General features: G+C 48.8%; 1 protein-coding gene across 1 annotated transcript in view; it reads right to left on the bottom strand.

Annotated features, from left to right (window-relative positions):
- ANXA2 (annexin A2) overlaps positions 1–1956 on the bottom strand; it is a 47051-nt gene extending 45095 nt beyond the window's left edge. Inside the window, exon 1 of the mRNA XM_082255650.1 lies at positions 1854–1956. The gene's annotated coding sequence lies outside the window, so the exon portion shown is untranslated. The remainder of the gene's footprint in view (positions 1–1853) is intronic.
- Between the last annotated feature and the right edge of the window lie 16805 nt (positions 1957–18761).

Genomic DNA, 18761 nt, shown 5'->3' with positions numbered 1-18761 from the left:
ACTGACATACATGTAACCACCATGTCTTGAAAAAAAATATATACTTCTATAGTATAAATTATATGTATATAGTATAAATTGTGTATAAGAATAATACATATAATAATAGTAGCAATAATAGAAATATAATATAAATAATTCCCAAAAAAAGGATATGTAGGGGTGGCTCCTAATTCATTTTGCAGAGGCACTGCAGCCTGATGCCCTCATGATGCCAGCTCAAAGTGCAATTATCTTCTGAAGTATACTAATGGAGTCTAATATAGCCAATAAAGGATCATGCAGAGTCCCACATACATGTACATTGAACATGTGGTCAATGATACTTTGCTGGTGACCGTATCCAGGAGTATGACTTCCACTATGAGAATGAATGACCCAGCCCTGGATAGCCGGGACCATCTGTGTTCATTAGATATGAACACGGCTAGTATTGATGTGAATGGATGGTAGGTATACATTGTGGGTGCCATATTAATATTTGTAATAAAATAAAATCATCAATGTTGTTTTCTACAAATGTAAAGGATCAGATCATTCCATTTCATTTGATAAAAGTCCCAATTATGTTGAACTTTCCTCTGCAAATTTCAGTTACAGGACCGAACTCTGCAGACTATGCAGTCCTGGAGCCCCAGATGTGACAATGATGAATGAAGACAGAAATGAATGGACACATCAGGGTGGGGTGAGTGAATGCAGCCATCCTTTCTACTAGATGAAGACATTTGCTGATTCACATCACGCTTCTTCCTCCCTCCCCTCCCCCATCACACTCCTTGTCCCACTGCAATCAGCACCCCAAATCTAAGGTAATGGGTGTCACCAGGCTACACAGGTTGCAACACTGCAACAGGTAGACATGGATAGAGGACAGGCAGGGATGAGAAGGAAGGGTCCACAATCCATCAAAGAACAGGTAAACACCTACAATACATAGAGTACAGTGCTGGGACATTGCTCTGTGTAGCACCCCCCAGGACAGGCTGTCCAGTGACTATTATGGGTAGTATTAGCTGGTCCCAGAGATCAGCGAGTAGGGTGTGTCGGTGAGTAATATGGGTGGTAGTAGTGTGGGTATGGGTAGTATTAGCTGGTCCCATAGATCAGTGAGTAATATGGGTGGTATTAGTGTGGGTATGGGTAGTATTAGCTGGTCCCATAGATCAGTGAGTAATATTAGCTGGTCCCATAGATCAGTGAGTAATATGGGTGGTAGTAGTGGGGTAGTATAGGTAATATTAGCTGGTCCCATAGATCAGTGAGTAATATGGGTGGTAGTAGTGGGGTATAGGTAGTATTAGCTCATGGTCCCGTAAATTAGTGAGTAATATGGGTGGTATTAGTGCGGGTATGGGTAGTATTAGCTGGTCCCATAGATCAGTGAGTAATATGGGTGGTATTAGTGTGGGTATGGGGTATTAGCTGGTCCCGTAAATCAGTGAGTAATATGGGTGGTATTAGTGTGGGTATGGGTAGTATTAGCTGGTCCCATAGATCAGTGAGTAATATTAGCTGGTCCCATAGAGCAGGGAGTAGTATGGGTGGTAGTAGTGTGGGTATGGATAGTATTAGCTGGTCCCATAGATCAGTGTGGGTGGTAGTAGTGTTGGTATGGGTAGTATGAGCTGGTCCCATAGTGAGTAATATGGGTGGTAGTAGTGTGGGTATGAGTATTATTAACTGGTCCCATAAATCAGTGAGTAGTGTGGGTATGGGTGGTATTAGCTGGTCCCATAAATCAGTGAGTAGTGTGGGTATGGGTGGTATTAGCTGGTCCCATAGATCAGTGAGTAGTGTGGGTATGGGTAGTATTAGCTGGTAGTGTGGGTAGGTATGGGTGGCAGTATTACCTGGTCCTGTGCTGCACTAGGTGGATAGAAGTTGGATCTCCTCCGATCTCACAGCGCTCTGAGTCTGAGCTCTCCTGTCACCGGGCGTGGCATTTAACAGGCGGCCACGTGTAAAGTCTAGCCCAACTCCGGAGAACACCCCCTCTGTACCCGCCCTGATCACCGCCGCCTCCCCCCACACTTTTCCGTTATAGACCATCCCGGGCACTGTGGCCGCTGTCCATCGGGGACTGCTCCATCATAGATTTGGGGGGGGGGGGGGGGGGAGCGCTCCAGTACAAAAGAAAGGTGTATTCGTCGTACATAGAACGGAGATCACATCGTTCTGTTATGTGTTGTAGTTAGAATCTCCCCATACATGTACAGTGCCATCAGAACAGGATGAAGTGTGCCAAGTCCGCTTACCTTGTTCATCCTCCAGGAGTATTTTGTGCTTTTTTCTGAGTGTGATCACAACTTTTTAGTAAAGGCAAGTTTTTTTTTTTTTTGGGATAGAGTAAGGGAGGGTTATAACCACCCCCTGGGCCAGGAGAAGGGGTGGGCAGGAAGGCGGCTGCCCTGGGCGCAAAGGTTTAGTGCAGGGATTGGGGAATCCCTGTGCCATTTCTATAACTCCCAGCTGTCCCTGATTTGGAACAATGTCCCTCTTTTCTCCTCATTTGTCCCTCATTTTGGTCGGATTCATATAGTTTTATATAAAACGCACTTTTTATCTTTCAAAAAGTGTTTTCCAGTGTTAAACTTTTCATCCAATATCTAAATTGCTGGATTTGTAAATTTTAAAAGCCAGTATAAAGGAATAGTAGTGGTAAAAAAAAATAGCATTTTTTGGTAGAATTCTCCTTTAAGCCCCTTGTGTGCTCTGAAAGTCACGCGACCCGAGGCAATGCCTGTGTAATCCTGTGGTCTATGGACTACAAGTCGCATCAAAGTCAAACTAAGGTAGTGCAGTGGCTACTTTGAAGTCGCACAGATATGAATGGTACTCATTAAAAATCATGGGGTACGACTTTGCTGTCCCAAGTTGCACAAGTGTGAAAGTGGCATTAAAGGGGCGTGGCAGGGGGGTGTCCTATGCCTACATATTTTTGCTAATAGATGTCCCTTATTCCCATCTCAAAAAGTTGGGAGCTGTACATTTGCTTCTGTAACAAGGCTGACAGGAGTGGTGACAGCAAAATCACTGCTTACCCTAAGGGAAAGGGGGCAATGGATGACCTTGTCCCAACACTGATAACCCCCCTCAGTTTTTTTTTTTTTTTTATTGCTATAGGTGTCCTATTGGAGAGATTTTACTTCCCTGCAAAGTGAGGAATATTCTTGGTAGTCACTGGACCCAGTGTCCCCGGTGGAAGATTTCCTCTCCATTCCTGTTCTGGTGACAACCTATAAGGCTCGGTTTCCACTAGTGCGACTTGCTGTGCGACTTGACACATGTCAAGTCACACAGCAAGTCAAAAGCCATTGATTTCTATCTGGCCCGTTTCCACTGCCGCGGCTTCGGTTGCGGCGACTTCAAAAGTAGTTTGTGCACTACTTTTGAGCCGTCTTCAGTGTGACTTCCCTCTATAATGAGGGACAAGTCTCACTGAAAGCCGCAAACAACTTTAGCTACGAAGTCGCGCTAGAAGTAGCACGACTTCGTAGCTGCACTAGTGGAAACCGAGCCTAAATTGGGAATTTCTATCACTTTTAGTAATAACAATTAACAGGACAATTAGAAAGGGTGAATCTCACTAACGGGGCGCAGACATCAATAGAACCCGACAAATTTTCGAATCCCTTTCTGCTCTATTCAATTTTTTTTTAAAAGAAGGCTTTCCCTTTATTTACTTGCCGACTGTGAAACACATATATGCGGCACCAAAAAAAGTGACGTTCCATACTGACATTTCTTTTCACGGCGGCCAAACAGGTTCTTGTTAAAGCATGGTGATCATCCAAGAGAAACAAAATGAACTGGTTTCTCCCGGGGGAGAAAATGGCAGCGCTCCTTAACCACTTGCTGCCCTGCGTACGTATAAAAATGCCCTGGACAGCGAACAATTGGTTTTCATATAAAAAAAAAAGTGATCCCTTTTACGCCACTGGGGAACCCAGGACCATGACGAGGGGTCGGGACGGCTGCCCACACAGGAGATGGAGGAACTTCCGTTTTCCTCTGTGGCAAATGATGCCAGAAGCAACAAAAATTCCATCAATTCCAATTTTAGAGCTGTGATTTCCTGGCTGTTACAACCAAAAGAAGCAGCTGATCAAATACAATCTGTTCTTGATCAGCTGCTTTGAAGCGCAGGGGAAACATCAGGGATCTAATAGGATCACTGATGTCCCCATAAGTAGTATCTGTTACTGCCTAAAACTATCTCAAGGGGGCTTGTTCACCTCTTTGTGATAAAAACAAGTTACATGGAAAAAAAAAAAGTAAATAAAAGAAAAAACTGATTTTAACCACTCCCCCCCCCCCCCCCCTTCCGCCCTATAGGCGATTGCTGGTGGGAAAGTGGTTGCATTATCCTGACCGGACGTCATATGACGGCAGCAGGATAATGCACTCTGCGCACCCCCTGGGGGCGCGCAGAGCGGTGATCGGTGCTGCGGCGTGTCACTCTGATGTAGGCTCTTTGCCATGTGACCAGCTGTGTCCAATCACAGCTGGTCACATAGTAAATAGGAAGTGCCGTTGATCGGCTTTCCTTAGTTTGTGCCTGACAGGCACAAGTATAGGAGAGCCGATCGGCGGCTCTCCTGACAGGGGGGGGGGGTCTGCACTGGTAATCAGAGCATTAATTACCAGTGCAGATCATTAGGGGGGGTGCCACTAGAACCACCAGGGATGCCCACCCATGACCCCAGGGATGCCCACCATGGCCACCAGGGATGGCAATCGGGGCTCAGGGAGCCCACCAGTGCCCTCCCCATCAGTGCTGCCCGCCAGTGCCCTCCCTATCAGTGCTGCCCACCATTGCCTATCATTGCCACCCATCAGTGCCCATTATTGCCCACCAGTGCCGCCTATCAGTGCCCATCAGTGCTGCCTATCAGTGCCCAGCAGTGCCACCTATCAGTGCCCACCAATGCTGCATATCAGTGCTACCTATCAGTGCTACCTATCAGTGCCACATATCAGTGCCCATCAGTGCTACAAATCAGTGCCGCATATTCGTGCCACCCCTTCAGTGCCACCCCATCAGTGCCTCCTCATCAGTGCCTGTCAGTGCGGCCTCATCAGTGCTCATCAGTGCAGGGAAAAACGTATCTATTTACAAAATTGTATAACATTAGAAACTTTTTTTTTTTTCAAACTTTTCGGTCTTTTTTTATTTGTTTAGCAAAAAAGAAAAAACCTTGCGGTGATCAAATACTATCAAAAGAAAGCTCTATTTGTGGGGAAAAAATTACATAAATTTGGTTTAGGTACAGTGTTGCATGACTGCGCAATTGTCATTCAAAATGCAACAGCGCCAAAAGTTAAAAATTGGCCTGGGCAGGAAGGGGGTGAAAGTGCCCTGTATTGAAGTGGTTAACATATATGTGAAAAATGTCAAACTTGCCCCAGTGAAAAACTCCATCTAAGTTCAACTCGATCTGAACTCCCTAGATCAATCATTACCTCCAACCTAATTAAGTTTGTACACTGTTGAATCTTTGAGGACGTAGCTGTTAATCATAATGTAGCACTACCCCCGAAGGAGCCGCTTGACTATATTTGGTTCTGTACTCTGACTCTCAACCCCAAGAACAGTCTCAGCCCCTCTGGCACACCTGGTAATATTGTTTGTGCGAACACCACAGAAAAAGGACACAAATTATGGTAAACACAGAAATAATCTTTACTTTGAAATCTCTTAAAGTGGTTGTTAACCCACACTGCCAAATTTATATAATCCTCTTTTTTTCCTAATGCTAGGTGCTCCTGTCACTGTGTTTTTATTTAAAAAAAACGCTGTCTTTACTCAATTTCAGAGCGCCGTTCGGCCGTCACGTTACCCCGCCAGCTCCCTCCTCTCCCTGCCTGACAGCTGCAGCGGGCGGAGCAGAGATTCCCCCGCTGACGTCAGTCAGGAGGAGAGAAGGAGAGAGCCGGCCGGTCACGTGATGGTTGAGTGGCGCTCTGAAATCGGGTAAAGACAGCATTTTCTTATAAAACTCAGTGTCAGGAGCACCTAGCTTTAGGAAAAATTGGATTTTTGACTTACCGTAAAATCCTGTGTGTTTCATGGACACAGCTCCTAATCTTCCTAACTATTAGGTTATACTGCCCCTACAGGAGAAGGACACTAGGCAGAAAAAAAATCTGGCTACACCTATGGGCAGTCCCAGGTGGTATACTCTCTCTATCTCTGCTAAAGCCACTCAGTTTTGTTACAAGCAGTGTCAGAAGAATTACAACTCCACAGAGGGATGGGTGCGGTGTCCGTCAATGAACATCAGAGAAATAGATTTTATGGTAAGTCAAAAGTCCCATTTTCTCTTTCGTTCATTGACAGACACGGCTCCTGATTCTTCTTAACCACTTAAGCCCCGGAAGATTTTACCCCCATTCCGACCAGGGGGTATTTTGCGATTCGGCACTGCGTGAATTTAACGCACAATTGCGCGGTCGTGCGACGCTGTACCTAAACGAATTTGACGTCCTTTTTTTCCCACAAACAGAGCTTTCTTTTGGTGGTATTTGATCACCTGTGCGATTTTTTGATCACGCGCTATAAACAAAAAAAGAGCGTCAATTTTGCAAAAATAGCAATATTTTTCACATTTTTTTATATGAAATTCCCCCAAAAAAAAATGTAAAAATCAAAATTTTTAAAAATTTTCGGCCAATTTGTTTTATGCTACCTATGTTTGGTAAAAAAAAATCGCAAAAAGCGTATTTTGATTGGTTTGCGCAAAAGTTATCGCGTTTACTAACAAAGGGAAAGATTTTTGTCATTTTTGTTGTTTTTTTTTTAACGCGTAATGGCGGCGATCTGCGATTTTTTTTGCGGTACTGCGACATTGCGGCGGACAGATCGGACCCTTGACTGACATTTTTGACACTTTTGGGGTTACCAGTGACATTTCTACAGTAATCAGTGCTATACATATGCACTGTTACTGTAAAAATACACTGGTAGTGAAGGGGTTAACTTTATTTGGAAGGGAGGGGCTGTGTGTGTCCCTAGGGGCGTGGTTTCTACTGTGATTGGCTGTGGCTCTAGCTGTAAGGACACTGATCAACGGATCTACATACCAGATCCGTTTTATCAGTGTCTTTGCAGCGAGGAGAATGACAGGCAGTTTGTTTACACAAGCTGCCTGACATTCTCCCTCTCCCCCGCCGATCGCCGAGTGACCGGCGGACATCGGGTCCGCTGGTCACACGCGCGGGGGGGTCCGTGACCACGCGGGAGCGGGAGCGCGCCCCCGGGGGCGCGCGCTCGCTCCCTAGACCCTCACAAGCAAGCAACGTAGCCCTACGTTAGTTTGCCTGTGAGGGGCTGACCGCCGACGTAGATAGTCGTGCGGCGGTCGGCAAGTGGTTAACCATCAGGACACTCCAAAGCGGTGTTCAACATGAGGGGTGGGAACAGCAAAAAATTGCGGTTGCCGCCATGCAAACCTGCATCACCGACACCAGATGACGGAAGGCCCAGGAAGCACTGAGCGCCGAGTAGAGTGCGCCTTGACAGGGAAAGAAGGAACCTGACCCTTGATGGAATAGGCCTCAATCACCGTCCGTCTGATCCATCTAGAAATGGTAGCAGAGGAACCGGACAACCCTTTCCGAGGCCCATCCATAAGCACAAATAGTGAGTCTGACTTACTAAAAGACTTTGTAGCTGCCAGGTACACCCTAATTGCCTGTACCACATCCAAGGCATGCAAGGCAATTTCCTTAGAATGTTTTTGGCCTGGGGACACAGGAAAGGCAACACAATGTCTTCAATCAAATCAGAGACAACCTTTGGAAGGAACAACGGACAGGGGCGAAGAACCACCTTATCTCTCTGAATCATCAAGTAAGGTGAATGCCGCCAGTTCCGACACCAAAAAAGCCACCTTCTGATTCTCAAAGGGAGACTTCTGGAGGACTGAAAGCACCAAATTGAGGTTCCAAGGTGGCAATGCAGATCGCAGTGGCGGAACCAAAATACAAATACCCTGAAAAAAGGTACGCACCAGGAAGTGTGTGGCCAGAGTTCATTGGAAGAAGACCGCCAAAGCTGACACCTGGCCCTTGATGGTACTCAAGGCCAATTTCTGTTCAACCCCTTGTTGGAAGGAAGGGCAAGATCTGAGCCACCAAAAAGGAGCAAGGATGAACCCCAAGAGACTCACACCTCGTCTTCTACGTACGATGATCGATCTTCCTAGAAGTAGATTTCTTAGCTTTTAACAGCTGTGGAATCACTGATTTAGACAAACCCCTATCCTTCAGCACCTGGCTTTCAACAGCCAAGGTGTCAAAGCAAGCGACTGTAAAGCAGGATGGTAGATTGGCCCCTGGGACAGCAGATCCTCCCTGAGAGGAAGCTTCCAAGGAACGTCGGCGACCAGCCGCACCAGATTGGCTTACCAGGCCCGGCGAGGCCAGTCCGGGGCCACTAAAATGACCTGAATGCCTTCTAGCTCGATCCTGCCTAAAAGTCTTGGCAGAAGCTTGAGAGGAGGGAAGGTGTAAATCAGACGATACTTATCCCACTGGGCCACCAGCGCATCTGTAGCATCCACTAGAGGATCCCATTACAGGGCCACAAACCTGTGCACCTTTCTATTGAGCCCAGACGCCAACCTTGGGGATACCCCACCGGAGGAACAAAAAATGATACACCTCTGGATGAAGAGACTATTCTCCCTGGTCCAATGCCTGCCAACTGAGGTAATATGCCTGACAGTTTTCCACTCCAGGAATGTGTACGGCAGAAAGGGCTGGAACGAAACAATCTGCCCACCTGAGAATGCCAGCTAGCTCCAGAGCGGCCAGGACACTTCTTGTGTGATTGACATATGCCATGGCTGTGGCATTGTCTGACTGAATGAGCACTGGACATCCTTGAGGACCACCGTCCAATACAAGGGGAGGAAGAATTTGCCCTGCCGGAGCGCTGGAGAACTAAGCCACCAGATCAGGGACCCTTTTGTCCCTGCGACTCAGCTGAATTTGGTTGTCCGGAGACTGCGGATTCTTGTCCCATTTGAGCAGAATCTCCCTTTGACGGGACCGCCTTGAAGGTAGACACCATCAGGCCCAGCACCCGCATGCAAGTCTCCAGGGATGACCATCTACTAGACAGCAGAGGGCCAATTGCAGCCTGCAGTTTCTGGAGTTGGTCCAGAGGAAGGAGAACTCTGGCCAGAGTCCAGAGTCAGACCCAGATAGTCTAGCTTTGTGGAAGGAACCAAGGCAGACTTGGGAAGATTCAGACTAACAGATAAACTGCAGCCCCTGAACCAGCTGGTCCGCTAGCTCAGCAAAGGCAGGGGGGAGCTACTCCCTCTCCAGGTCACAGCGCAAAAATTTAGCCCATTCACTCAGAGTCTGCGACACCAGGGCAATGGTGAATATCGGCCTTGGTGCCGAACCAGGCAGGGTGTATATATATAGCAGGCCACAACCTCCGCCTTCCTGTCAGCTGGGTCCCTTAAAATCGGGGACTCTTCAATCGGAATCATGGTTGCCTTGTTTAATCTGGAAACCGGAAGGTCCACCACCAGTTCTTAAGAAAGGACTCCACATAGGGGTATTGCCTAGCACATCGCTTAGGGGCCCCAAGGGGACGCTTTGGTCGCCCCCACTCCTTAGTGACAATTGTGTCAAAATAGGAGGGGAAAAGGAACACCTTTGCCACTCTGGATGGCTTGTGAGTGCCAAAGAGAACCTGCGCCTCCATTGCAGCTTCAGCTGTGTCCTCCATATTTAAGGTCTCACACACAGATACAATCAGTGCATCCACCAGCGCCTTTTCATGCACGGTTGCAGAAGTGGAGGAATCCTCCTCACCATCTGAGGATTCAGGGCGTGTGGTCACAGACCTAGCAGGGTGACTCACGTCCGCGACGGTCGAATCAGATTTAGGATCTGATGAGGCAGGGGAAGGTGGGGGATGCTTTTTGCCAGCCCATCTCCCAAAAGCCAACTCCACCCGGGACACAAAGGACTCCAGGACCACAATCAGTGCATCAATGTATGGTGGGAACCCGGAGGGCCCCTCAGCCTCAGAGAGGGGATCAGGTGGGGAGATGTACTTCAAAGACTCCATGAGTCACCAGGGGGACCCCACAAAAAAGTGTAAAACACTGCTAAGGCACAAGCCCCACCGCTCTGGCAGCACCACCCAGTTGCCTGTCACAGAGCACCAATCAATCAGACCCTTCTGTCCCCGGACACCACAGTCCCAAAGAACCACAAACACAGTACCTAGTTCATTTCAATAATAAAATATATATAAAACATAAATAAAAAATTATTAAAAATAAAATTTATTTTATAATAAAATATAAAATAAATATAATTTTCCAATCAGATTACCCCACTCATTCACTATATATCCTGAGCCCTCAGTGTATGTGTGTGCCCATATGGCACTAGTGATTTCAGTCCCTTGAAAGACGAAGGCCTTGAATCATCAGCTAGCTACTTTAGTTGGTGTACTTAGGTGTCCTGTTTGGCAGGAGTGCAAAGTATACTGTGGAACTCCTGAAGCAGAAAGAACACTTCTACTGTCTGTCAAGAGGAGGAGTGCAGCACAGTGTTCTACTAGTGAAGGCAAAATAGGCAACGTTGTCAGCATGCAGTCTTTGTGTAAGATGAGCAAGTGCCCGCTCACCCATCCTGCGGTCAAGGCCCAAGAGAGGTGCCCTGGAACAGGCAGGCTCTTCGGGTTGGCCGACTGGCTTCACACCATCTGTACAGGGGTGTCTGGAATCCCTCTCTTAGGCAGGATGTGTATCTGTGGGAGGAATGGTACACAGACCCGTGAAGGCAGCACCTTTCCCCGGGGTCCGGTCTTCTCTCCTGCCTCATGGTGTCCACCCAGCTCCCATGCAGCCTCTTGGTGTCCTTCCCTTCTCTGGTGTGTGGGCATTGCTGGGCTGTGTAGTTCTGCCCCCATAGACGGCTATTGGGCCACTGGTGATGGGGACTACATGTCCCAAGATGCTTTGCTGCAGTCATGCTGCCTCTCCGCTCCCCCTACCAATGAGGAAGCAGAGGAGGGAGCAGTCCTTGTAAGTGGCGCTCATTCACTGTATTGAGTGAGGAGAGAAAGGGTGAAATCCTCCACAGCTACTGACATGCTCCTGTGTCCCTCTCTGAGTCTAGCAGCATGTAAGTCCCGGCGGCAGGTGGCGGGAGGTGCAGGTACCTGCTACACGCAGTGGTTCTCAACTCCTGTCCTCAGGACCCACTAACAGGCCAGATTTCAAGTATTACCTTGGGGAGATGCAGACTAGAATACTGCAATCATTGAGCAGCAAATGATATCACCTGTGATGTATTTCAGTTATCTTGCAAACCTGTCCTGTTAGTGGGTCCTGAGAACAGGAGTTGAGAACCACTGCACTACAGTAACAATATGGTGCAAGGACCTAACCCCGACCATAACCATCTCCAAAAACCCTTCATAACTCCCTTCTTTGTTTTATTCTGGTTCCCCACTTTGAACGTTTGACAATTTCAAACAAGCAGTGGTAAATATCATGGCATACATTCCTTCTCTCCCTTTCTTTTTGGCTCCGTTTGGGACCAATAAAGTTCACTTAACTGATAATTGAGACTCAGTGGACAACACCATATATAATCGATGGCAGCTTCTTTTTCTTAGAGAATAGGTGCAGGAACTTAACACCACCCCACCCCAGTGGCAGGACAGCATGACAAAAATGATGGGTGTGGCCAAATTGCACTAATAGTGTGTGTGTGTGTGTGTGTGTGTGTGGTGTTAAAATTCCAGGAAATTCCTATCTAGATGATAGACTAGGCAATAGCATGCAATGTCAAGCGGCAGCTGCCAAAGCCAGCAGAATATTAGCATGCATAAAGAAAGGGATGTATTCCAGAGATAAGACTATAATCCTTCCACTTTATAAAAACTCTGGTCCGACCACATCTGGAGTATTCTGTCCAGTTCTGGTCGCCAGTCCTCAGGAGGGATGTGTTGGAGCTAGAGAGGATCCAGAGAAGGGCAACTACACTAATTAGGGGATTAGAGGACCTTAATTATGAAGAGCGTCTGCAATCGCTTGATTTATTCTTCCTGGAGAAGAGACGCCTGAGAGGGGACATGATAGCAATTTATAAATATCTCAATGGTGATCTCGGCATAGAAAATAAGCTATTCAGTCGTAGAGAGTGCATGAGGACTCGAGGGCATACATTGCGATTAGAGGAGAAGCGTTTTAACCTCAGGCAACGGGGGGGGGGGGGGGGGTCTTTACTGTTAGAGCTACAAGATTGTGAAATTCTCTACCACAAGAGGTGGTTTCTGTGGGAAGTATGATGGCTTTTAAAAGACTCTTAGAAGTACATCTCAAGGATCAGAACATTCAGGGGTGTGTGAGATGATTACAGCCACACACACCTACACAGGTTGAACTGGATGGACTATTGTCTTTATTCAACCTCACCTACTATGTAACTATGTAACTATGCTTTACACACAGAATGCAGGATTTAGGAGTGCGCTGTGTACAGAATGCAGGGTTGAAGAGTGTGCTACATACAAAGTGCAGAGTTTAGCAATGCTTTATGTGCAGAGTGCAGGTTTTAGGAGTGTGCTACAGAGTGCAGACTTGAGGAGTGCACTAGGTACAGAGTTCAGAAGTGTGCTATATACAAAGTTCAGGATTCAGGAGTGTGCTACGTACAGAGTGCAGGGTTCAGGAGTGCACTGCGTACAGAGTGCAGGGTTCAGGAGTGCAATGCGTACAGAGATGCAGGGTTCAGGATTGAGCAGAGTGCAGGATTCTAAAGTGTGCTGTGAGCAGGGTCCAGGAATGTGCTGCATGCAGAGTGCAGGGTTTCCGAGTACGCTGTGTGCAGATTGAAAAGTTCAGGAATGCACTATGTAGTAAATGCAAGGTTAAGGGGTGTGCTGCATACAGAGGGCATGGTGCAGGAGTGTGCTATGTACAGAATTCAAGCCTTAGGAGAGTGCTGCGTACAGAAAGTAGGGTTTAGGAGTGTGCTATGTACAGAGCGCAGGGTTCACAAGTGTGCTATGTACAGAGTGAAGGGTTCAGGAGTCTGCTGCATACAGACTGCAGGGTTCAGGAGTGTGCTATGTACAGAGTTCAGGGTTCAGGAATGCATATGTCACAAGCTAATTTACAAACAAAAATGGTTTACCTATTAAATTCTCCCCAACCCAACCCCCAGTACAGATCCCCCCCCCCCCGCCTTCCTGCACAGAGCTCTCCTCTCTCCCCAAAGCCCCTCTCCACCACCTAAAAGTATCAGAGAGAGGGGCTGTTGCAGCTGAGCAGCTCCAACTTACAGTAGGAGAGTACAGGCTGCCAGCGCAGGCTTTAGGAGGAGCTTTCACTGTGAGACTAGAGGGGCTGTGTAGATCCCCCGCCACCCTCCTCGGCTGTCCTAGGGATATGCAGGGAAGGGAGAGTTTTGTCTGAGCTGCCAGGAGAGGAGCACTGTCACTTGTATATACAGAGGCCGCACTTCTATTTACAAGTGACGGGAGTGAGCGGCGAGCAAGGGAGCAGAGCCAGAGAGCTCCATTCCACCATGTTCCATCTGAAAAAGAAATTCCTGATTGATGGTCATCCATAAAGGTTTCACTTTTTTTTTTTTATTATAAACGGTTATTGAAAGTATATTCAAGTACAAATAAAGGTTTCACTTTTGAACTATTCTGTAACAATTTTCAATAAGAAGACTTGAATTTTGTATCGCCGTTATGTCTGCTCTGCCCCATTGTATGTTTAAATTCTTCATTAAAAAATTATCGATGGGGCGTGGCCTGGTGCAGCATGAGGTGAGACGTGAGTAGCTGGAGCTCTGTCACCCATTTATCCTAACTCTCTTATCCTGTACCCTCTCGGCCTGACACGAACCGTCACCTTATCCTGTGCACACCGGGCACCCCGCGGAACATGTCGCCGCCAAAGAAACCCTCAGATGCTGCGGCCAAACTTGAAAAGTTCCGCCGGCAGGCAGGAGAGGCCCCGATCCAAGATGGCGCCGAGCCGAACATGTCCGCGGGATCGACAGGTGGAGCTGACACGGCGACAGTGCTGGAGGCGATCTCCGCTTGCCAGGCCTCCTTAACCTCCAAAATTGATGAGGTAAAAGTGGACATTTCCTTGATCCGACAAGACATGAGGCAACTGCGGGAGAGGGTTACTGAGGCGGAACATCGGATAGGGGGAATGGAGGACTCCCTCCCCCCGCTGCAGCACACCACCGCTCGCTTGCAGGACCAGGTGTCCCAGATCCTCTCAAAACAGGATGATATGGAGAACCGCCTGAGACGCTGTAACCTTCGCTTCATAGGGCTCCCTGAGGGATCAGAAGGAAGAGACCCCACCACCTACTTAGAAGACCTCCTGATTCAAACCTATGGCCGGGAATCATTCTCCCCCATGTTTGTGGTGGAGAGGGCCCACCGCTTGTCAGGCCGCCCTCCACCCCAGGGAGCACCCCCCCGCACATTTATTGCCAAGTTCCTCAATTACCGAGATCGTGACACTATACTCCGTCTGGCAAGGGAGAAGGGAAATATCCCTATGGGAAACAGCAAGGTGGCAATATTCCCTGACTATTCGGCTGAAGTCCAGAGGAAGAACTTCATGGAGGCCAAACGCAGACTCAGGATTAAACATCTTAAATATGCAATGCTTTACCCGGCCAGACTCCGGATTGAAGGCGAGGATCGGGTTCATTTTTTTGACGATCCAGAAGCGGTCATAACGTGGTTGGAACACCTTGAAACCCGCGCTTGAATCGGTAACTGTATGTTATTAGGAGCTTGATATCTCATTCTACTCTCTACCCCCTTTTTTTTTTTTCCTCTTCTTTTCTCCCCCCCTTTTTTTTTTTTAATTGCCACTCCCTTATTATGACTATGGTTGTGGCCCGGGTCTCGGCTGCATCTCCCCCCCTTATTACCAGCTGCTGAACTCTTTGCCTTAGCCGTGCCCGGGCGGATCCTATCCGCATACCCTAGCCACCTGCTACTGAACAGTCATGTTTTGCCTCACCTGGCTGGGAGGGATCGTTTCCAGTTGATGGTGATAGGGCTTGCGAGCCCAGCTACGTTCTAACACGCCTCAAGCCCCGGGAGAGAACTGTGACATGCTGACCAGCGTTGTTTCGCCCCCGGCACCTGCTGGGGCCAGGTGCGTGGCCCCCGTTTGGCCAGGACTTCCCCCCTTTTTTTCTTGTGTGATTTTGCTGGCCTCCTTTTTCCCTCCTCACACCCTGCAATTGGATCTTTATGCCGTACCGCACCCGGCGTTAACATAGGGGACAACCTTCCACGCCGTGCACAAGAACTTCCTTCCCCCCCCTTCTTTTTTGGCCGGCTACAACGGGGGCCCTGCTGTTGTTTTTGGGTTTATTGGGACTACAGGCCCGCACAAGTTGGGGTGGGTGCAGGGCGGGGTGGGGGGATAGGGATTTATTTTTTCTGTTATGTTTCACTGCAACTGTTTATTGGACTGTGCATGCATGTTTTGTAATCTTATTGCTCTTTCCTTATTGTGTCCCCGGGGATGGCCCGGGCGCTGCGTGGAGCGACTCACCTTTGTGGCCGGTTTCGCTGCTGCGCCCTGGGTCACCACGGGACAGGGCATTTCCCGAGATCCCTGTGCGCACTTGGCAACCTATTCAGACTGCCCCTCTATGGCTACTATTAAATTATTGACGTGGAACGTCAGAGGCCTGCGGGATAAGGTAAAACGCTCGGCGGCCTTCGCCATCTTGAAAAAACATAGACCTGACATACTGATTCTGGTGGAGACCCATTTGGAGGGCCGCATGCACCTATCCCTTAAACGCCCCTGGATAGGTTGGGTATATCACTCGCGGGGGGTGGCGATACTGGTCTCCAAGTATGTCCACTTCCAGCTCCAGGGATCTCGGGTTGACTCTCAGGGACGATTTATTTTTTTGTCTGTGCTGATATTTGGAGAGCCCTGGCTAATATTGGCTCATTATGTGCCTCCACCGTTTGCAATGTCAGTGATCACGGAGGGATTGTCTTACATGGCTCAAAACCCGGGAACTCCTGCAGTTTGGCTCGGGGACTTCAATACCGTGATGGACCCGAGCATTGATAGACTGCAGACGAGTCCCCACACGAGTGGGACCCCCACCTTCACCCGGTTCGCACGCCTGATGGAGAATGTGGGCCTGGTGGACACGTGGAGGGTCAGGTATCCTACAAGACGGGAATATTCTTGCTTCTCCACTACCCATCATTCAATGTCTCGTATTTATTTGATTTTACTCTCTAAAACTTTGCTTCCCAGACTGGTATCTGCGGGGTTCCTCCCCAGATCCTTGTCGGACCACAGTCCCTACTGGGTGTCGATCGGGCTGCCGCACGCCAGGTCGCCACCGGCCTGGCACTTGCGACCGCTCTGGCTGTCGCTATTGCCGGCGGAGGCCTCGCTGGACACCCAGTGGGAACGCTACTTCAGCAAAAATGTGGGTACTGCGTCTCCCCTGGCGGTATGGGAGGCCTTTAAGCTTCACGCCCGCGCTACCCTGATTTCCCAAATAAAAGCCTTCAGGACTAGATCGGCGGCGGCATACGACAGTGCGGTGGCCGATCTTCAGGAGGCGGAGGCTGCTTTTCTAGCTGACCCCTCCAGTGCTGGGGCTTCCCATCTTAGGTCACTGACGAAGGTAGTTACCCAAATTGAGCTTGAACAGGCCAATAACAAGTTGTTTTTTCAACGCCAGAAGATCTTTGAACATGGAGAGAGGGCCGGGAAACTACTAGCTTATTTGGTACACTGTGAGGACAGGCCCCCAGTTGTTATTTCACTACAGACGGATACAGGTGACTTAGTGACTGACCCTGAGGTGGTAGCTGACAGGTTCCATTCATTCTTTGCAGATCTATACACGTCTCGAGCCCCCAGTGACTTCACGGACATGCACCTGCTACTAGATGGGGTTGTGTTCCCTAGACTTACGGATGACCAGGTGTCTGAGTTGGAGGCTCCGATAACTGAAAATGAGATTGCTGAGGCCGTGTCCAGGTTCCCCAGGTCTAAGTCCCCGGGCACGGATGGACTTCCCATCGAGTTCTATGCCCATTTTTCTGAGCTTCTCCTGCCGCAGCTGTTGAGGTTGTTCAATGCCATCTTTGAGGAAGATAGGCTACCCGCGTCCATGAAAGAGGCGCTGATTGTGCTAATCCCTAAGCCGGGCAAGGAACCCCGATTTCCGGAATCATACCGCCCGATCTCCCTCCTCCAGGTAGACGTTAAAGTGCTCGCGAAAATTCTTTCAATCCGCTTGAATCGGGTCATCTTGTCTCTGATACACGGAGACCAGACGGGCTTTATGCCCGGCAAGAACACATCTTTTAATCTTCGCAGACTGTATATGAACTTACAGGCTCGGCATGAGAACTCGGGAAGCAGGGTTGTGGTGACACTGGACACGGCCAAAGCTTTTGATTCTGTGGAATGGAGCTTTCTCTGGGCATGTTTGGAGAGGTTCGGGTTTGCCCACGGTTCATTAAGTGGATCCGCTTGATGTACAGTGCTCCGGTTGCCAAAATCCTGGCGAATGGCAGGACCTCTGCATCGTTCCCGCTTACCAGGGGGATGAGGCAGGGCTGCCCACTTTCTCCTTTACTATACGCCTTGGCAGCCGAACCACTGGCCATCGCTATTCGTAATCATCCGGGTATTGAGGGACTGCGTATGGGATCTCTGACCGAAAAACTTAGCATGTATGCCGACGACACGTTACTGTACTTGGCGGACTCGGACGCTTCTCTTACCACGGCCCTGCAACTGATAGAACGCTTTGGCAGGTACTCTGGCCTGCAGATGAACTGGGACAAGTCCCTGATCCTACCTCTTGATCATCCCTCGCCGCCTCGGTCTCCCTCACCCTTGCCCCTACAGCGGGTGTCGAGGATTAAGTATCTGGGAGTCTTGGTCACGTCACACCCCCGTGACTACATCCAGGACAACGTCCAACCCATTTATGACCTGATCAAAGCCAAAACCCAGATTTGGGCAAAGCTCCCCTTGGGCGTTATGGGAAGAGTAAATCTTATAAAAATGGTCCTGCTCCCAAAAATACTCTATATTCTCTGGCATTCCCCGATCTACCTGCCTCTAAAATTTTTCAAACAAATGGAATCCCTCCTTAAAGCCTTTGTGTGGGGTCAGAGTAGGCATAAGCTTGCCTGGCGTAAACTTAAAAACCCCTCCAATCTGGGTGGAGTAGCCCTACCCGATTTCAACCTTTACTACCTGGCCGCCCAACTATCCCACCTGTTCCACATAGATAAAACCGACAGGACCCGTTTTCTACAGCTCCTGTGCCCCAGATGGTCCCAATTGACTGAAGAACCACTGACTGTTGTCCTCCGGGGGGTGCGGGGCTCTGAGATTGCGGGCGAGACCGACTCTATGCTGTACCAATATAGTAGGATCTGGGAAGTCGTAATGACTAAGATGCAGTACCCTGCCCTTCACACTCATACTCCTCTGTGGCATAACGCGGTCCTGGCAGAGTTCGTGTCCGTGCCAGACTCTGAGCTCTGGTGTAGTAAAGGGATTCCCTTTCTTTCACACTTACTGCAAGGGACGACTCTGCGCACGTTTATAGACCTGAGCTCCACAAATGACCTCCCGGCCTCTATGATATTCCGTTACTGCCAGATCAGACATGCATTTGGAGCCCAGTTCCCGGCCCCTCCCCCTCCCTTGGAAACCCCC

This window comes from Pelophylax lessonae (assembly GCF_965119305.1).
Source record: "Pelophylax lessonae genome assembly, chromosome: 4".
NCBI classification, from domain to species: Eukaryota; Metazoa; Chordata; class Amphibia; order Anura; family Ranidae; genus Pelophylax; species Pelophylax lessonae.
This window is presented reverse-complemented; position numbering and strand designations above follow the sequence as displayed.